This window comes from Procambarus clarkii, chromosome 82 (assembly GCF_040958095.1).
Source record: "Procambarus clarkii isolate CNS0578487 chromosome 82, FALCON_Pclarkii_2.0, whole genome shotgun sequence".
Lineage (NCBI taxonomy): Eukaryota > Metazoa > Arthropoda > Malacostraca > Decapoda > Cambaridae > Procambarus > Procambarus clarkii.
This window is the reverse complement of record NC_091231.1, coordinates 18,704,778-18,726,047: the sequence shown is the minus strand read 5'-3', so window position 1 is coordinate 18,726,047 and position 21,270 is coordinate 18,704,778.

Sequence of the window (21,270 nt, the reverse complement as noted above, 5' to 3'; positions counted from 1 at the left end):
ATATTCATTAATACCAATATTTCGAAACTATTTCATGTAGTATCACGATATGTGATTTGGCCTTCAAATCTCAGAATTTCGCGTAATATTGCATTTTAAGCAAGTTTTCTTGCATTTTGTTTCGTACGAAAAATCATCGAATTTAGCAATATTTTGACGTTTATCATCCTCTTTTCCTTTATGTGATTTATACAAAATATCATCGAATTAGGCAATATTTTGCCGTTTTTCCACGTTTTTGTGAATTTTCAGTTTATGGGTATTAATTCATTATATATACGATAAAAATGATGCAAACACATAATTGATTAGATAATAACCGTAAATACTTCATTTTCAATCAACTATTTGTTTCTCGATAAAATACTGAGTAAGATATTGAAAAAGGGGAGAAGTTCTGTTTTTATTGCATATATCGACGTTTCAGCCGAAATAGAGCGGTTTTCGTGTACATCTTCCATCGGTAATATAAACGGAAAATCAGGAACATTTTAGTTAATTCTAATGAAAACACATTGATTTTTTTCATTTGTATTGGAAACAACATTGTCATATGTCTTTTCTTGGATCTAAATAATACGAAACCTCGCTCTATGATTTGAAGTTAAAATCCTCAATTATGGTTAAATAGTGACTTTGTTCACGTTTTTCATGTAGTTTGATATTACGTAAATATATTCATTTTTACCAATATTTCGATACTATTTCATGTAGTATCACGATATGTGATTTGGCCTTCAAATCTCAGAATTTCCCATAATATTGCATTTTAAGCAAGTTTTCTTGCATTTTGTTTCGTACGAAAAATCATCGAATTTAGCAATATTTTGACGTTTATCATCCCCTTTTCCTTTATGGGATTTAAACAAAATATCATCGAATTGGGGAATATTTTGCCGTTTTTCCACGTTTTTGTGAATTATCAGTTTATTGGTAATAATTCATTATATATACGATAAAAATGATGCAAACACAAAATTTATTAGATAATAACCTTAAATACGTCATTTTCAATCAACTATTTGTTTCTCGTTAAAATACTGAGTAAGATATTGAAAATGGGGAGAAGTTCTGTTTTTATTGCATATTTCGAAGTTTCAGCCGGAATAGAGCGGTTTTACGTGTACATTTTCCATCGGTAATATAAACGGAAAATCTAGAACATTTTAGTTAATTCTAATGAAAACATATTGGTTTTTATAATTTGTATTGGAAGCAACATTGTCATATGTCTTTTCTTGGATCTAAGTAATACGAAACCTCGCTCTATGATTTGAAGTTAAAATCCTCATATATGGTTAAATAGTGACTTTTTCACGTTAATCATGTAGTTTGATATTACGCAAATATATTCATTAATACCAATATTTCGAAACTATTTCATGTAGTATCACGATATGTGATTTGGCCTTCAAATCTCAGAATTTCGCGTAATATTGCATTTTAAGCAAGTTTTCTTGCATTTTGTTTCGTACGAAAAATCATCGAATTTAGCAATATTTTGACGTTTATCATCCCCTTTTCCTTTATGGGATTTAAACAAAATATCATCGAATTGGGGAATATTTTGCCGTTTTTCCACGTTTTTGTGAATTATCAGTTTATTGGTAATAATTCATTATATATACGATAAAAATGATGCAAACACAAAATTTATTAGATAATAACCTTAAATACGTCATTTTCAATCAACTATTTGTTTCTCGTTAAAATACTGAGTAAGATATTGAAAATGGGGAGAAGTTCTGTTTTTATTGCATATTTCGAAGTTTCAGCCGGAATAGAGCGGTTTTACGTGTACATTTTCCATCGGTAATATAAACGGAAAATCTGGAACATTTTAGTTAATTCTAATGAAAACATATTGGTTTTTATAATTTGTATTGGAAGCAACATTGTCATATGTCTTTTCTTGGATCTAAATAATACGAAACCTCGCTCTATGATTTGAAGTTAAAATCCTCATATATGGTTAAATAGTGACTTTTTCACGTTAATCATGTAGTTTGATATTACGCAAATATATTCATTAATACCAATATTTCGAAACTATTTCATGTAGTATCACGATATGTGATTTGGCCTTCAAATCTCAGAATTTCGCGTAATATTGCATTTTAAGCAAGTTTTCTTGCATTTTGTTTCGTACGAAAAATCATCGAATTTAGCAATATTTTGACGTTTATCATCCTCTTTTCCTTTATGTGATTTATACAAAATATCATCGAATTAGGCAATATTTTGCCGTTTTTCCACGTTTTTGTGAATTTTCAGTTTATGGGTATTAATTCATTATATATACGATAAAAATGATGCAAACACATAATTGATTAGATAATAACCGTAAATACTTCATTTTCAATCAACTATTTGTTTCTCGATAAAATACTGAGTAAGATATTGAAAAAGGGGAGAAGTTCTGTTTTTATTGCATATATCGACGTTTCAGCCGAAATAGAGCGGTTTTCGTGTACATCTTCCATCGGTAATATAAACGGAAAATCAGGAACATTTTAGTTAATTCTAATGAAAACACATTGATTTTTTTCATTTGTATTGGAAACAACATTGTCATATGTCTTTTCTTGGATCTAAATAATACGAAACCTCGCTCTATGATTTGAAGTTAAAATCCTCAATTATGGTTAAATAGTGACTTTGTTCACGTTTTTCATGTAGTTTGATATTACGTAAATATATTCATTTTTACCAATATTTCGATACTATTTCATGTAGTATCACGATATGTGATTTGGCCTTCAAATCTCAGAATTTCCCATAATATTGCATTTTAAGCAAGTTTTCTTGCATTTTGTTTCGTACGAAAAATCATCGAATTTAGCAATATTTTGACGTTTATCATCCCTTTTTCCTTTATGGGATTTAAACAAAATATAATCGAATTAGGCAATATTTTGCCGTTTTTCAATGTTTTTGTGAATTATCAGTCTATGGGTATTAATTCATTATATATACGATAAAAATTATGCAAACACATAATTGAGTAGATAATAACCTTAAATACTTCATTTTCAATCATCTATTTGTTTCTCGTTAAAATACTGAGTAAGATATTGAAAAGGGGAGAAGTTCGGTTTTAATTGCATATATCGACGTTTCAGTCGGATTAGAGCGGTTTTACGTGTACATCTTCCATCGGTAATATAAACGGAAAATCAAGAACATTTTAGTTAATTCTTATGAAAACATATTGGTTTTTATAATTTGTATTGGAAGCAACATTGTCATATGTCTTTTCTTGGATCTAAATAATACGAAACCTCGCTCTATGATTAGAAGTTAAAATCCTCAATTATGGTTAAATAGTGACCTTTTTCACATTTTCATGTTGTTTGATATTACGTAAATATATTCATTTATACCAATATTTCGATACTATTTCATGTAGTATCACGAAATGTGATTTGGCCTTCAAATCTCAGAATTTCGCATAATATTGCAATTTAAGCAAGTTTTCTTGCATTTTGTTTCGTACGAAAAATCATCGAATTTAGCAATATTTTGACGTTTATCATCCCCTTTTCCTTTATGTGATTTAAACAAAATATCATCGAATTAGGCAATATTTTGCGGTTTTTCCACGTTTTTGTGAATTTTCAGTCTATGGGTATTAATTCATTATATATACTATAAAAATGATGCAAACACATAATTGATTAGATAATAACCTTAAATACTTCATTTTCAATCATCTATTTGTTTCTCGTTAAAATACTGAGTAAGATATTGAAAAGGGGGGAGAAGTTCTGTTTTTATTGCATATATCGACGTTTCAGCCGAAATAGAGTGGTTTTCGTGTACATCTTCCATCGGTAATATAAACGGAAAATCAGGAACATTTTAGTTAATTCTAATGAAAACACATTGATTTTTATCATTTGTATTGGAAACAACATTGTCATATGTCTTTTCTTGGATCTAAATAATATGAAACCTCGCTCTATGATTTGAAGTTAAAATCCTCATATATGGTTAAATAGTGACTTTTTCACGTTAATCATGTAGTTTGATATTACGCAAATATAATCATTTTTACCAATATTTTGATACTATTTCATGTAGTATGACGATATGTGATTTGGCCTTCAAATCTCAGAATTTCGCATAATATTGCATTTTAAGCAAGTTTTCTTGCATTTTGTTTCGTACGAAAAATCATCGAATTTAGCAATATTTTGACGTTTATCATCCCCTTTTCCTTTATGGGATTTAAACAAAATATCATCGAATTAGGCAATATTTTGCCGTTTTTCCACGTTTTTGTGAATTATCAGTTTATTGGTAATAATTCATTATATATACGATAAAAATGATGCAAACACAAAATTGATTAGATAATAACCTTAAATACTTCATTTTCAATCAACTATTTGTTTCTCGTTAAAATACTGAGTAAGATATCGAAAAGAGGGAGAAGTTCTGTTTTTATTGCATATTTCGAAGTTTCAGCCGGAATAGAGCAGTTTTACGTGTACATTTTCCATCGGTAATGTAAACAGAAAATCAGGAACATTTTAGTTAATTCTAATGAAAACATATCGGTTTTTATAATTTGTATTGGAAGCAACATTGTCATATGTCTTTTCTTGGATTTAAATAATACGAAACCTCGCTCTATGATTTGAAGTTAAAATCCTCAATTATGGTTAAATAGTGACTTTGTTCTCGTTTTTCATGTAGTTTATATTACGTAAATATATTCATTTTTACCAATATTTCGATACTATTTCATGTAGTATCACGATATGTGATTTGGCCTTCAATTCTCAGAATTTCCCATAATATTGAATTTTAAGTAAGTTTTCTTGCATTTTGTTTCGTACGAAAAATCTTCGAATTTAGCAATATTTTGTCGTTTATCATCCCCTTTTCCTTTATGTGATTTAAACAAAATATCATCGAATTAGGTAATATTTTGTGGTTTTTCCACGTTTTTGTGAATTTTCAGTCTATGGGTATTAATTCATTATATATACTATAAAAATGATGCAAACACATAATTGATTAGATAATAACCTTAAATACTTCATTTTCAATCATCTATTTGTTTCTCGTTAAAATACTGAGTAAGATATTGAAAAGGGGAGAAGTTCGGTTTTTATTGCATATATCGACGTTTCAGCCGGAATAGAGCGGTTTTCGTGTACATCTTCCATATGTAATATAAAAGGAAAATCAGGAACATTTTAGTTAATTCTAATGAAAACACATTGTTTTTTATCATTTGTATTGGAAACAACATTGTCATATATCTTTTCTTGAATCTAAATAATACGAAACCTCGCTCTTTGATTTGAAGGTAAAATCCTCAAATATGGTAAAATGGTGACTTTTTCACGTTAATCATGTAGTTTGATATTAGGCAAATATATTCATTTTTACCAATATTTCGATACTATTTCATGTAGTATCACGATATGTGATTTGGCCTTCAATTCTCAGAATTTCCCATAATATTGAATTTTAAGTAAGTTTTCTTGCATTTTGTTTCGTACGAAAAATCATCGAATTTAGCAATATTTTGACGTTTATCATCCCCTTTTCCTTTATGTGATTTAAACAAAATATCATCGAATTAGGCAATATTTTGCCGTTTTTCCACGTTATTGTGAATTTTCAGTTTATTGGTATTAATTCATTATATATATGATAAAAATGATGCAAACACATAATTGATTAGATAATAACCTTAAATACTTCATTTCCAATCAACTATTTGTTTCTCGTTAAAATACTGAGTAAGATATTGAAAAGGGGAGAAGTTCTGTTTTTATTGCATATATCGACGTTTCAGCCGGAATAGAGCGGTTGTCGTGTACATCTTCCATCGGTAATATAAACGGAAAATCAGGAACATTTTAGTTAATTCTAATGAAAACACATTGATTTTTATCATTTGTATTGGAAACAACATTGTCATATGTCTTTTCTTGGATCTAAATAATACGAAACCTCGCTCTATGATTTGAAGTTAAAATTCTCAAACATGGGTAAATAGTGACTTTTTTCACTTCTTTCTTGTAGTTTGATATTACGTAAATATATTCATTTTTACCAATATTTCGATACTATTTCATGTAGTATCACGAAATGTGATTTGGCCTTCAAATCTCAGAATTTCGCATAATATTGCAGTTTTAGCAAGTTTTCTTGCATTTTGTTTCGTACGAAAAATCATCGAATTTAGCAATATTTTGACGTTTATCATCCCCTTTTCCTTTATGTGATTTAAACAAAATATCATCGAATTTGGCAATATTTTGCGGTTTTTCCACGTTTTTGTGAATTTTCAGTCTATGGGTATTAATTCATTATATATACGATAAAAATGATGCAAACACATAATTGATTAGATTATAACTTTAAATACTTCATTTTCAATCATCTATTTGTTTCTCATTAAAATACTGAGTAAGATATTGAAAAGGGGAGAAGTTCGGTTTTTATTGCATATATCGACGTTTCAGCCGAAATAGAGCGGTTTTCGTGTACATCTTCCATCGGTAATATAAACGGAAAATCAGGAATATTTTAGTTAATTCTAATGAAAACACATTGTTTTTTATAATTTGTATTGGAAACAACATTGTCATATATTTTTTCTTGGATCTAAATAATACGAAACCTCGCTCTTTGATTTGAAGGTAAAATCATCAAATATGGTAAAATAGTGACTTTTTCACGTTAATCATGTAGTTTGATATTACGTAAATATATTCATTTTTACCATCATTTCGATACTATTTCATGTAGTATCACGATATGTGATTTGGCCTTCAAATCTCAGCATTTTGCATAATATTGCATTTTAAGCAAGTTTTCTTGCATTTTGTTTCGCACGAAAAATCATCGAATTTAGCAATATTTTGACGTTTATCATTCCCTTTTCCTTTATGTGATTTAAACAAAATATCATCGAAATAGGCAATATTTTGCCGTTTTTCCACGTTTTTGCGAATTTTCAGTCTATGGGTATTAATTCATTATATATACGATAAAATTGATGCAAACACATAATTGATTAGATAATAACGTTAAATACTTCATTTTCAATCATCTATTTGTTTCTCGATAAAATACTGAGTAAGATATTGAAAAAGGGGAGAAGTTCTGTTTTTATTGCATATATCGACGTTTCAGCCGAAATAGAGCGGTTTTCGTGTACATCTTCCATCGGTAATATAAACGGAAAATCAGGAATATTTTAGTTAATTCTAATGAAAACACATTGATTTTTTTCATTTGTATTGGAAACAACATTGTCATATGTCTTTTCTTAGATCTAAATAATACGAAACCTCGCTCTATGATTTGAAGTTAAAATCCTCAAATATGGTTAAATAGTAACTTTTTCACGTTAATGATGTAGTTTGATATTAGGCAAATATATTCATTTTTACCAATATTTTGATACTATTTCATGTAGTATCACGATATGTGATTTGGCCTTCAAATCTCAGAATTTCGCATAATATTGCATTTTAAGCAAGTTTTCTTGCATTTTCTTTCGTACGAAAAATCATCGAATTTAGCAATATTTTGACAATTATCATCCCCTTTTCCTTTATGGGATTTAAACAAAATATCATCGAATTAGGCAATATTTTGCCGTTTTTCCACGTTTTTGTGAATTATCAGTTTATTGGTAATAATTCATTATATATACGATAAAAATGACGCAAACACAAAATTGATTAGATAATAACCTTAAATACGTCATTTTCAATCAACTATTTGTTTCTCGTTAAAATACTGAGTAAGATATTGAAAAGGGGGAGAAGTTCTATTTTTATTGCATATTTCGAAGTTTCAGCCGGAATAGAGCGGTTTTACGTGTACATTTTCCATCGGTAATATAAACGGAAAATCTGGAACATTTTAGTTAATTCTAATGAAAACATATTGGTTTTTATAATTTGTATTGGAAGCAACATTGTCATATGTCTTTTCTTGGATCTAAATAATACGAAACCTCGCTCTATGATTTGAAGTTAAAATCCTCAATTATGGTTAAATAGTGACTTTGTTCACGTTTTTCATGTAGTTTGATATTACGTAAATATATTCATTTTTACCAATATTTCGATACTATTTCATGTAGTATCACGATATGTGATTTGTCCTTCAAATCTCAGAATTTCCCATAATATTGCATTTTAAGCAAGTTTTCTTGCATTTTGTTTCGTACGAAAAATCATCGAATTTAGCAATATTTTGACGTTTATCATCCCTTTTTCCTTTATGGGATTTAAACAAAATATAATCGAATTAGGCAATATTTTGCCGTTTTTCAATGTTTTTGTGAATTATCAGTCTATGGGTATTAATTCATTATATATACGATAAAAATTATGCAAACACATAATTGAGTAGATAATAACCTTAAATACTTCATTTTCAATCATCTATTTGTTTCTCGTTAAAATACTGAGTAAGATATTGAAAAGGGGAGAAGTTCGGTTTTTATTGCATATATCGACGTTTCAGCCGGATTTGAGCGGTTTTACGTGTACATCTTTTATCGTTAATATAAACGGAAAATCAAGAACATTTTAGTTAATTCTAATGAAAACACATTGTTTTTTATCATTTGTATTGGAAACAACATTGTCATATATTTTTTCTTGGATCTAAATAATACGAAACCTCGCTCTTTGATTTGAAGGTAAAATCCTCAAATATGGTAAAATAGTGACTTTTTCACGTTAATCATGTAGTTTGATATTACGTAAATATATTCATTTTTACCAATATTTCGATCCTATTTCATGTAGTATCACGATATGTGATTTGGCCTTCAAATCTCAGCATTTTGCATAATATTGCATTTTAAGCAAGTTTTCTTGCATTTTGTTTCGCACGAAAAATCATCGAATTTAGCAATATTTTGACGTTTATCATTCCCTTTTCCTTTATGTGATTTAAACAAAATATCATCGAATTAGGCAATATTTTGCCGTTTTTCCACGTTTTTGCGAATTTTCAGTCTATGGGTATTAATTCATTATATATACGATAAAATTGATGCAAACATATAATTGATTAGATAATAACGTTAAATACTTCATTTTCAATCATCTATTTGTTTCTCGTTAAAATACTGAGTAAGATATTGAAAAGGGGGGAGAAGTTCTGTTTTTATTGCATATATCGACGTTTCAGCCGAAATAGAGTGGTTTTCGTGTACATCTTCCATCGGTAATATAAACGGAAAATCAGGAACATTTTAGTTAATTCTAATGAAAACACATTGATTTTTATCATTTGTATTGGAAACAACATTGTCATATGTCTTTTCTTGGATCTAAATAATACGAAACCTCGCTCTATGATTTGAAGTTAAAATCCTCATATATGGTTAAATAGTGACTTTTTCACGTTAATCATGTAGTTTGATATTACGCAAATATAATCATTTTTACCAATATTTTGATACTATTTCATGTAGTATGACGATATGTGATTTGGCCTTCAAATCTCAGAATTTCGCATAATATTGCATTTTAAGCAAGTTTTCTTGCATTTTGTTTCGTACGAAAAATCATCGAATTTAGCAATATTTTGACGTTTATCATCCCCTTTTCCTTTATGGGATTTAAACAAAATATCATCGAATTAGGCAATATTTTGCCGTTTTTCCACGTTTTTGTGAATTATCAGTTTATTGGTAATAATTCATTATATATACGATAAAAATGATGCAAACACAAAATTGATTAGATAATAACCTTAAATACTTCATTTTCAATCAACTATTTGTTTCTCGTTAAAATACTGAGTAAGATATCGAAAAGGGGGAGAAGTTCTGTTTTTATTGCATATTTCGAAGTTTCAGCCGGAATAGAGCAGTTTTACGTGTACATTTTCCATCGGTAATGTAAACAGAAAATCAGGAACATTTTAGTTAATTCTAATGAAAACATATCGGTTTTTATAATTTGTATTGGAAGCAACATTGTCATATGTCTTTTCTTGGATTTAAATAATACGAAACCTCGCTCTATGATTTGAAGTTAAAATCCTCAATTATGGTTAAATAGTGACTTTGTTCTCGTTTTTCATGTAGTTTATATTACGTAAATATATTCATTTTTACCAATATTTCGATACTATTTCATGTAGTATCACGATATGTGATTTGGCCTTCAAATCTCAGAATTTCCCATAATATTGAATTTTAAGTAAGTTTTCTTGCATTTTGTTTCGTACGAAAAATCATCGAATTTAGCAATATTTTGTCGTTTATCATCCCCTTTTCCTTTATGTGATTTAAACAAAATATCATCGAATTAGGCAATACTTTGTGGTTTTTCCACGTTTTTGTGAATTTTCAGTCTATGGGTATTAATTCATTATATATACTATAAAAATGATGCAAACACATAATTGATTAGATAATAACCTTAAATACTTCATTTTCAATCATCTATTTGTTTCTCGTTAAAATACTGAGTAAGATATTGAAAAGGGGAGAAGTTCGGTTTTTATTGCATATATCGACGTTTCAGCCGGATTTGAGCGGTTTTACGTGTACATCTTTTATCGTTAATATAAACGGAAAATCAAGAACATTTTAGTTAATTCTAATGAAAACACATTGTTTTTTATCATTTGTATTGGAAACAACATTGTCATATATTTTTTCTTGGATCTAAATAATACGAAACCTCGCTCTTTAATTTGAAGGTAAAATCCTCAAATATGGTAAAATAGTGACTTTTTCACGTTAATCATGTAGTTTGATATTACGTAAATATATTCATTTTTACCAATATTTTGATACTATTTTATGTAGTATCACGATATGTGATTTGGCCTTCAATTCTCAGAATTTCGCATAATATGGCATTTTAAGCAAGTTTTCTTGCATTTTGTTTCGTACGAAAAATCATCGAATTTAGCAATATTTTGACGTTTATCATCCCCTTTTCCTTTATGTGATTTATACAAAATATCATGGAATTAGGCAATATTTTGTCGTTTTTCCACGTTTTTGTGAATTTTCAGTTTATGGGTATTAATTCATTATATATACGATAAAAATTATGCAAACACATAATTGATTAGATAATAACCTTAAATACTTCATTTTCAATCAACTATTTGTTTCTCGTTAAAATACTGAGTAAGATATTGAAAAAGGGGAGATGTTCTGTTTTTATTGCATATATCGACGTTTCAGCCGGAATAGAGCGGTTTTCGTGTACATCTTCCATCGGTAATATAAACGGAAAACCAGGAACATTTTAGTTATTCTAATGAAAACACATTGTTTTTTATCATTTGTATTGGAAACAACTTTGTCATATATCTTTTCTTGAATCTAAATAATACGAAACCTCGCTCTTTGATTTGAAGGTAAAATCCTCAAATATGGTAAAATGGTGACTTTTTCACGTTAATCATATAGTTTGATATTAGGCAAATATATTCATTTTTACCAATATTTCGATACTATTTCATGTAGTATCACGATATGTGATTTGGCCTTCATATCTCAGAATTTCCCATAATATTGCATTTTAAGCAAGTTTTCTTGCATTTTGTTTCGTACGAAAAATCATCGAATTTAGCAGTATTTTGACGTTTTATCATCCCCTTTTCCTTTATGTGACTTAAACAAAATATCATCGAATTAGGCAATATTTTGCCGTTTTTCCACGTTATTGTGAATTTTCAGTTTATTGGTATTAATTCATTATATATATGATAAAAATGATGCAAACACATAATTGATTAGATAATAACCTTAAATACTTCATTTCCAATCAACTATTTGTTTCTCGTTAAAATACTGAGTAAGATATTGAAAAGGGAGGAAAGTTCTGTTTTTATTGCATATATCGACGTTTCAGCCGGAATAGAGCGGTTTTCGTGTACATCTTCCATCGGTAATATAAACGGAAAATCAGGAACATTTTAGTTAATTCTAATGAAAACACATTGATTTTTATCATTTGTATTGGAAACAACATTGTCATATGTCTTTTCTTGGATCTAAATAATACGAAACCTCGCTCTATGATTTGAAGTTAAAATTCTCAAACATGGGTAAATAGTGACTTTTTTCACTTTTTTCTTGTAGTTTGATATTACGTAAATATATTCATTTTTACCAATATTTCGATACTATTTCATGTAGTATCACGAAATGTGATTTGGCCTTCAAATCTCAGAATTTCGCATAATATTGCAATTTTAGCAAGTTTTCTTGCATTTTGTTTCGTACGAAAAATCATCGAATTTAGCAATATTTTGACGTTTATCATCCCCTTTTCCTTTATGTGATTTAAACAAAATATCATCGAATTTGGCAATATTTTGCGGTTTTTCCACGTTTTTGTGAATTTTCAGTCTATGGGTATTAATTCATTATATATACGATAAAAATGATGCAAACACATAATTGATTAGATAATAACTTTAAATACTTCATTTTCAATCATCTATTTGTTTCTCGTTAAAATACTGAGTAAGATATTGAAAAGGGGAGAAGTTCGGTTTTTATTGCATATATCGAAGTTTCAGCCGGATTTGAGCGGTTTTACGTGTACATCTTTTATCGTTAATATAAACGGAAAATCAAGAACATTTTAGTTAATTCTAATGAAAACACATTGTTTTTTATCATTTGTATTGGAAACAACATTGTCATATATTTTTTCTTGGATCTAAATAATACGAAACCTCGCTCTTTGATTTGAAGGTAAAATCATCAAATATGGTAAAATAGTGACTTTTTCACGTTAATCATGTAGTTTGATATTACGTAAATATATTCATTTTTACCAATATTTCGATACTATTTCATGTAGTATCACGATATGTGATTTGGCCTTCAAATCTCAGCATTTTGCATAATATTGCATTTTAAGCAAGTTTTCTTGCATTTTGTTTCGCACGAAAAATCATCGAATTTAGCAATATTTTGACTTTCATCATTCCCTTTTCCTTTATGTGATTTAAACAAAATATCATCGAATTAGGCAATATTTTGCCGTTTTTCCACGTTTTTGTGAATTATCAGTTTATTGGTAATAATTCATTATATATACGATAAAAATGATGCAAACACAAAATTGATTAGATAATAACCTTAAATACTTCATTTTCAATCAACTATTTGTTTCTCGTTAAAATACTGAGTAAGATATTGAAAAGGGGGAGAAGTTCTGTTTTTATTGCATATTTCGAAGTTTCAGCCGGAATAGAGCAGTTTTACGTGTACATTTTCCATCGGTAATGTAAACGGAAAATCAGGAACATTTTACTTAATTCTAATGAAAACATATCGGTTTTTATAATTTGTATTGGAAGCAACATTGTCATATGTCTTTTCTTGGATCTAAATAATACGAAACCTCGCTCTATGATTTGAAGTTAAAATCCTCATATAAATAGTGACTTTTTCACGTTAATCATGTAGTTTGATATTACGCATATATATTCATTTTTACCAATATTTTGATACTATTTTATGTCGTATCACGATATGTGATTTGGCCTTCAAATCTCAGAATTTCGCATAATATTGCATTTTAAGCAAGTTTTCTTGCATTTTGTTTCGTAGGAAAAATCATCGAATTTAGCAATATTTTGACGTTTATCATCCCCTTTTCCTTTATGTGATTTATACAAAATATCATCGAATTAGGCAATATTTTGCCGTTTTTCCACGTTTTTGTGAATTTTCAGTTTATGGGTATTAATTCATTATACGATAAAAATGATGCAAACACATAATTGATTAGATAATAACCTTAAATACTTCATTTTCAATCAACTATTTGTTTCTCGTTAAAATACTGAGTAAGATATTGAAAAGGAGGAGAAGTTCTGTTTTTATTGCATATATCGACGTTTCAGCCGGAATAGAACGGTTTTCGTGTACATCTTCCATCGGTAATATAAACGGAAAATCAGGAACATTTTAGTTAATTCTAATGAAAACACATTGATTTTTATCATTTGTATTGGAAACAACATTGTCATATGTCTTTTCTTGGATCTAAATAATACGAAACCTCGCTCTATGATTCGAAGTTAAAATCCTCATATAAATAGTGACTTTTTCACGTTAATCATGTAGTTTGATATTACGCATATATATTCATTTTTACCAAAATTTTGATACTATTTTATGTAATATCACGATATGTGATTTGGCCTTCAAATCTCAGAATTTCGCATAATATTGCATTTTAAGCAAGTTTTCTTGCATTTTGTTTCGTACGAAAAATCATCGAATTTAGCTATATTTTGACGTTTATCATCCCCTTTTCCTTTATGGGATTTAAACAAAATATCGTCGAATTAGGCAATATTTTGCCGTTTTTCCACGTTTTTGTGAATTATCAGTTTATTGGTAATAATTCATTATATATACGATAAAAATGATGCAAACACAAAATTGATTAGATAATAACCTTAAATACTTCATTTTCAATCAACTATTTGTTTCTCGTTAAAATACTGAGTAAGATATTGAAAAGGGGGAGAAGTTCTGTTTTTATTGCATATTTCGAAGTTTCAGCAAGAATAGAGTGGTTTTACGTGTACATTTTCCATCGGTAATATAAACGGAAAATCAGGAACATTTTAGTTAATTCCAATGAAAACATATTGGTTTTTATAATTTGTATTGGAAGCAACATTGTCATATGTCTTTTCTTGGATCTAAATAATACGAAACCTCGCTCTATGATTTGAAGTTAAAATCCTCAAATATGGTTAAATAGTGAATTTTTCACTTTTTTCATGTAGTTTGATATTACGCAAATATATTCATTTTTACCAATATTTCGATACTATTTCATGTAGTATCACGATATGTGATTTGGCCTTCAAATCTCAGAATTTCGCATAATAATGCATTTTAAGTAAGTTTTCTTGCAATTGGTTTCGTACGAAAAATCATCGAATTTAGCAATATTTTGACGTTTATCATCCCCTTTTCCTTTATGTGATTTAAACAAAATATCATCGAATTAGGCAATATTTTGCCGTTTTTCCACGTTTTTGTTAATTATCAGTCTATGGGTATTAATTCATTATATATACGATAAAAATGATGCAAACACATTATTGACAAGATAATAACCTTAAATACTTCATTTTCAATCAACTATTTGTTTCTCGTTAAAATACCGAGTAAGATATTGAAAAGGGGGAGAAGTTCTGCTTTTATTGCATATATCGACGTTTCAGCCGGAATTGAGCGCTTTTCGTGTACATCTTCCATCGGTAACATAAACGGAAAATCAGGAACATTTTAGTTAATTCTAATGAAAACACATTGATTTTTATAATTTGTATTGGAAACAACATTGTCATATGTCTTTTCTTGGATCTAAATAATACGAAACCTCGCTCTATGATTTGAAGCTAAAATCCTCATATATGGTTAAATAGTAACTTTTTCACGTTAATCATGTAGTTTGATATTACGCAAATATATTCATTTTTACCAATATTTTGATACTATTTCATGTAGTATCACGATCTGTGATTTGGCCTTCAAATCTCAGAATTTCGCATAATATTTCATTTCAAGCAAGTTTTCTTGCATTTTGTTTCGTACGAAAAATCATCGAATTTAGTAATATTTTGACGTTTATCATCCCCTTTTCCTTTATGGGATTTAAACAAAATATCATCGAATTAGGCAATAATTTGCCGTTTTTCCACGTTTTTGTGAATTATCAGTTTATTGGTTTTAATTCATTATATACACGATAAAAATGATGCAAACACATAATTGATTAGATAATAACCTTAAATACTTCATTTTTAATCAACTATTTGTTTCTCGTTAAAATACTGAGTAAGATATTGAAAAGGGGGAGAAGTTCTGTTTTTATTGCATATATCGACGTTTCAGCCGGATTAGAGCGGTTTTACGTGTACATTTTCCATCGGTAATATAAACGGAAAATCAGGAATATTTTAGTTAATTCTAAGGAAAACATATTGGTTTTTATTATTTGTATTGGAAGCAACATTGTCATATGTCTTTTCTTGGATCTAAATAATACGAAACCTCGCTCTATGATTTAAAGTTAAAACCCTCAAATATGGTTAAATAGTGACTTTTTCACGTTAATCATGTAGTTTGATATTGCGCAAATATATTCAGTTTTACCAATATTTTGATACATGTAGTATCACGATATGTGATTTGGCCTTCAAATCTCAGAATTTCGCATAATATTGCATTTTAAGCAAGTTTTCTTGCATTTTGTTTCGTACGAAAAATTATCGAATTTAGCAATATTTTGACGTTTATCATCCCCTTTTCCTTTATGGGATTTAAACAAAATATCATCGAATTAGGCAATAATTTGCCGTTTTTCCACGTTTTTGTGAATTATCAGTTTATTGGTATTAATTCATTATATATACCATAAAAATGATGCAAACACATAATTGATTAGATAATAACCTTAAATACTTCATTTTTAATCAACTATTTGTTTCTCGTTAAAATACTGAGTAAGATATTGAAAACGGGAAGAAGTTCTGTTTTTATTTCATATATCGACGTTTCAGCCGGATTAGAGCGGTTTTACGTGAACATTTTACATCGGTAATATAAACGGAAAATCAGGAACATTTTAGTTAATTCTAATGAAAACATATTGGTTTTTATAATTTGTATTGGAAGCAACATTGTCATATGTCTTTTCTTGGATCTAAATAATACGAAACCTCGCTCTATGATTTGAAGTTAAAACCCTCAATTATGGTTAAATAGTGACCTTTTCACTTTTTTCAAGTAGTTTGATATTACGTAAATATATTCATTTTTACCAATATTTCGATACTATTTCATGTAGTATCACGATATGTGATTTGGCCTTCAAATCTCAGAATTTCCCATAATATTGCATTTTAAGTAAGTTTTCTTGCATTTTGTTTCGTACGAAAAATCATCGAAATTAGCAATATTTTGACGTTTATCATCCCCTTTTCCTTTATGTGATTTATACAAAATATCATCGAATTAGGCAATATTTTGTGGTTTTTCCACGTTTTTGTGAATTTTCAGTCTATGGGTATTAATTCATTATATATACTATAAAAATGATGCAAACACATAATTGATTAGATAATAACCTTAAATACTTCATTTTCAATCATCTATTTGTTTCTCGGTTAAATACTGTGTAAGATATTGAAAAGGGGAGAAGTTCGGTTTTTATTGCATATATCGACGTTTCAGCCGGATTAGAGCGGTTTTACGTGTACATCTTTTATCGTTAATATAAACGGAAAATCAAGAACATTTTAGTTAATTCTAATGAAAACACATTGTTTTTTATCATTTGTATTGGAAACAACATTGTCATATATTTTTTCTTGGATCTAAATAATACGAAACCTCGCTCTTTGATTTGAAGGTAAAATCCTCAAATATGTTAAAATAGTGACTTTTTCACGTTAATCATGTAGTTTGATATTACGTAAATATATTCATTTTTACCAATATTTCGATACTATTTCATGTAGTATCACGATATGTGATTTGACCTTCAAATCTCAGCATTTTGCATAATATTGCATTTTAAGCAAGTTTTCTTGCATTTTGTTTCGCACGAAAAATCATCGAATTTAGCAATATTTTGTCGTTTATCATTCACTTTTCCTTTATGTGATTTAAACTAAATATCATCGATTTAGGCAATATTTTGCCGTTTTTCCACGTTTTTGCGAATTTTAAGTCTATGGGTATTAATTCATTATATATACGATAAAAATGATGCAAACACATAATTGATTAGATAATAACCTTAAATACTTCACTTTCAATTATCTATTTGTTTCTCGTTAAAATACTGAGTAAGATATTGAAAAGGGGGAGAAGTTCTGTTTTTATTGCATATATCGACGTTTCAGCCGGAATAGAGCGGTTTTCGTGTACATCTTCCATCGGTAATATAAACGGAAAATCAGGAACATTTTAGTTAATTCTAATGAAAACACATTGATTTTTATCATTTGTATTGGAGACAACATTGTCATATATCTTTTCTTGGATCTAAATAATACGAAACCTCGCTCTTTGATTTGAAGGTAAAATCCTCAAATATGGTAAAATTGTGACTTTTTCACGTTAATCATGTAGTTTGATATTACGCAAATATATTCATTTTTACCAATATTTCGATACTATTTCATGTAGTATCACGATATGTGATTTGGCCTTCAAATCTAAGAATTTCGCATAATATTGCATTTTAAGCAAGTTTTCTTGCATTTTGTTTCGTAGGAAAAATCATCGAATTTAGCAATATTTTGACGTTTATCATCACCTTTTCCTTTATGTGATTTATACAAAATATCATCGAATTAGGCAATATTTTGCCGTTTTTCCACGTTTTTGTGAATTTTCAATTTATGGGTATTAATTCATTATACGATAAAAATGATGCAAACACATAATTGATTAGATAATAACCTTAAATACTTAATTTTCAATCAACTATTTGTTTCTCGTAAAAATACTGAGTAAGATATTGAAAAGGGGGAGAAGTTCTGTTTTTATTGCATATATCGACGTTTCAGCTGGAATAGAACGGTTTTCGTGTACATCTTCCATCGGTAATATAAACGGAAAATCAGGAACATTTTAGTTAATTCTAATGAAAACACATTGATTTTTATCATTTGTATTGGAAACAACATTGTCATATGTCTTTTCTTGGATCTAAATAATACGAAACCTCGCTCTATGATTTGAAGTTAAAATCCTCATATAAATAGTGACTTTTTCACGTTAATCATGTAGTTTGATATTACGCATATATATTCATTTTTACCAATATTTTGATACTATTTTATGTAGTATCACGATATGTGATTTGGCCTTCAAATCTCAGAATTTCGCATAATATTGCATTTTAAGCAAGTTTTCTTGCATTTTGTTTCGTACGAAAAATCATCGAATTTAGCTATATTTTGACGTTTATCATCCCCTTTTCCTTTATGGGATTTAAACAAAATATCATCGAATTAGGCAATATTTTGCCGTTTTTCCACGTTTTTGTGAATTATCAGTTTATTGGTAATAATTCATTATATATACGATAAAAATGATGCAAACACAAAATTGATTAGATAATAACCTTAAATACTTCATTTTCAATCAACTATTTGTTTCTCGTTAAAATACTGAGTAAGATATTGAAAAGGGGGAGAAGTTCTGTTTTTATTGCATATTTCGAAGTTTCAGCCGGAATAGAGCAGTTTTACGTGTACATTTTCCATCGGTAATGTAAACGGAAAATCAGGAACATTTTACTTAATTCTAATGAAAACATATCGGTTTTTATAATTTGTATTGGAAGCAACATTGTCATATGTCTTTTCTTGGATCTAAATAATACGAAACCTCGCTCTATGATTTGAAGTTAAAATCCTCATATAAATAGTGACTTTTTCACGTTAATCATGTAGTTTGATATTACGCATATATATTCATTTTTACCAATATTTTGATACTATTTTATGTCGTATCACGATATGTGATTTGGCCTTCAAATCTCAGAATTTCGCATAATATTGCATTTTAAGCAAGTTTTCTTGCATTTTGTTTCGTAGGAAAAATCATCGAATTTAGCAATATTTTGACGTTTATCATCCCCTTTTCCTTTATGTGATTTATACAAAATATCATCGAATTAGGCAATATTTTGCCGTTTTTCCACGTTTTTGTGAATTTTCAGTTTATGGGTATTAATTCATTATACGATAAAAATGATGCAAACACATAATTGATTAGATAATAACCTTAAATATTTCATTTTCAATCAACTATTTGTTTCTCGTTAAAATACTGAGTAAGATATTGAAAAGGGGGAGAAGTTCTGTTTTTATTGCATATATCGACGTTTCAGCCGGAATAGAACGGTTTTCGTGTACATCTTCCATCGGTAATATAAACGGAAAATCAGGAACATTTTAGTTAATTCTAATGAAAACACATTGATTTTTATCATTTGTATTGGAAACAACATTGTCATATGTCTTTTCTTGGATCTAAATAATACGAAACCTCGCTCTATGATTCGAAGTTAAAATCCTCATATAAATAGTGACTTTTTCACGTTAATCATGTAGTTTGATATTACGCATATATATTCATTTTTACCAATATTTTGATACTATTTTATGTAATATCACGATATGTGATTTGGCCTTCAAATCTCAGAATTTCGCATAATATTGCATTTTAAGCAAGTTTTCTTGCATTTTGTTTCGTACGAAAAATCATCGAATTTAGCTATATTTTGACGTTTATCATCCCCTTTTCCTTTATGGGATTTAAACAAAATATCATCGAATTAGGCAATATTTTGCCGTTTTTCCACGTTTTTGTGAATTATCAGTTTATTGGTAATAATTCATTATATATACGATAAAAATGATGCAAACACAAAATTGATTAGATAATAACCTTAAATACTTCATTTTCAATCAACTATTTGTTTCTCGTTAAAATACTGAGTAAGATATTGAAAAGGGGGAGAAGTTCTGTTTTTATTGCATATTTCGAAGTTTCAGCAAGAATAGAGTGGTTTTACGTGTACATTTTCCATCGGTAATATAAACGGAAAATCAGGAACATTTTAGTTAATTCCAATGAAAACATATTGGTTTTTATAATTTGTATTGGAAGCAACATTGTCATATGTCTTTTCTTGGATCTAAATAATACGAAACCTCGCTCTATGATTTGAAGTTAAAATCCTCAAATATGGTTAAATAGTGAATTTTTCACTTTTTTCATGTAGTTTGATATTACGCAAATATATTCATTTTTACCAATATTTCGATACTATTTCATGTAGTATCACGATATGTGATTTGGCCTTCAAATCTCAGAATTTCGCATAATATTGCATTTTAAGTAAGTTTTCTTGCAATTGGTTTCGTACGAAAAATCATCGAATTTAGCAATATTTTGACGTTTATCATCCCCTTTTCCTTTATGTGATTTAAACAAAGTATCATCGAATTAGGCAATATTTTGCCGTTTTTCCACGTTTTTGTTAATTATCAGTCTATGGGTATTAATTCATTATATATACGATAAAAATGATGCAAACACATTATTGACTAGATAATAACCTTAAATACTTAATTTTCAATCAACTATTTGTTTCTCGTTAAAATACCGAGTAAGATATTGAAAAGGGGGAGAAGTTCTGCTTTTATTGCATATATCGACGTTTCAGCCGGAATTGAGCG